The sequence below is a fragment of the Vollenhovia emeryi genome, unplaced genomic scaffold (genome assembly GCF_000949405.1).
Source record: "Vollenhovia emeryi isolate VEMERY1.0 unplaced genomic scaffold, V.emery_V1.0 DF946890.1, whole genome shotgun sequence".
NCBI classification, from domain to species: domain Eukaryota; kingdom Metazoa; phylum Arthropoda; class Insecta; order Hymenoptera; family Formicidae; genus Vollenhovia; species Vollenhovia emeryi.
Window position 1 is genome coordinate 1 of NW_011959476.1, and position 1,794 is coordinate 1,794.

Consider the following 1,794-nt stretch of genomic DNA (forward strand, 5'->3'; position numbering starts at 1 on the left):
GAAATACAGGAATGTAATGTTATTATAGCTCATCATTTTTATCACAGAACTCGGATGGTCATATTGTCAATCTCTTTCGCCATTTTTTTATGGTTTTGATGGAACTTTGTCAGCAAAATGGTAAAAGAGAGGGGCACTTTTTTACAAAGTTTAGACTGAAACTCAATATTACTTATATTATAAACCAATCATGAAGTTTAAGTACTAGAACTCTGATTTTAATAATAAACCGAATAAACCATTCACTCACGTAATTGAAAAATAGTTATGGATTAATTGCATTATAATGGCACATCAAAAGTTAATATCATGCAAAGCCTAAAAGGCGCAAGTTAGGGCAAGTGTTACGTGTTATGATCAAGAACAGAAATTGCAATCAATTGTGATTTAAGACTCAGAAATCAGAAACTAGTCCATACGATCTTAATGGTAAATCTTCTGCCCGGATTTCCAATTAGGACAAAATATGAGCTATGGAAAGTGGGGATATATAGAGGGAAGGAACAAGCTTCTATTGTATTTTAAAAACATCAAAGAAAAAACCGATACATATAATTATTTAACACGGCTAACATGATTTTCCCGTCGAACATTACTAAAATCTTTTTAATTAATGTCAGTGATAATTTCTTTTTTATCGCGGTGAGTCAACGACTGTGACGTTTAAAACTGGAACGTTGAGAACTGTTTCGAACGCGGATGCCACGAAAGATATCTTTTTGGCGCACACCTCGGACACGAATCTGTAGGTTGGGCTCATGTTCAATATTCTTTTCACGATTTTCAGGTTTTCCTGCATTCATTACACCTTCTTTCTTATTATCTTCAATTTTGAAATATGTTTCGACTTCGTTGAAAGGTATAATCTCGGTATCTAATGTCTTAGCGAAAACGTTCGCATCTTTGTCGGAAGTTTTAGCATTGTCGTCGCGCTCCGGTCTCAATGGAATCTCCTCCACGTCCACCTCCTGCTTTGAAGCAGATAGTTTTGCGGATGCGTCCAGGACCACCTGGGAGCTGATACTACCCGATCTCGAGGCAGATCCACTGGTCTCGGAGAACGTGGAGCTAGAATCCTCCTCCTCCTTGGAAGAAGTTTCGCCTTGCTCCTTGTGGAAAGCACTGTGAAAGATGCTCTTTGGGATCGTTAATAATTTGGAAATGCTCTCCTTAGCACGCAATTTACCAAATTTCTTCTTTCGTTTCTTCGTGTCCGAGGTGTGCGCCAAAAAGATATCTTTCGTGGCATCCGCGTTCGAAACAGTTCTCAACGTTCCAGTTTTAATGACCAAGGTGGCCTTTAGAGCGTTTTGAGACTCGTTTTCGTCAATGTCTTCATTACTCATTGCCGCTTCGTTACTTATCGGAGCTTTCGGAGCGGGCTTTTTGTGGTATTTTCCTGCGCGATTATCGCCGTCAAGATCGTAACTCGACGTGCTCGGTGTAACGCGAGGATGAGCCGCAATGTCGTGAGCACGAGTGCCCGACGAGTTGTCAGTCCTAATTTCTTGTACATACATCTTCCTTATCCTCTAACATTCGTATTCAACTTTTCTTGGGAGGACACGATGCCTGTCACGGCTTTATGCGCGTCGTCCCATAATTGCTTCAGCTCGTCAAACTTTTGCTGACAAATCTCGCCGGTTATTCGCTCGAGATCAGTTTCTATTTAAGACCTCTAGGAAACGGCTGAAACTACTAGATCACTTTTCGGCTGGTCGTCAATATATTCCATTTGCGCGTTAGACTCGCTTCGCTGAAAATCAGATTCTCTTAACGGACTATTGATATTTA

The 1,794-nt window shown here is 40.4% G+C and overlaps 1 pseudogene; it reads right to left on the reverse strand.

Moving 5' to 3' along the window:
- Positions 1-6: 6 nt before the first annotated feature.
- LOC105559086 lies at positions 7-1,789 on the reverse strand (annotated as a pseudogene).
- Between the last annotated feature and the right edge of the window lie 5 nt (positions 1,790-1,794).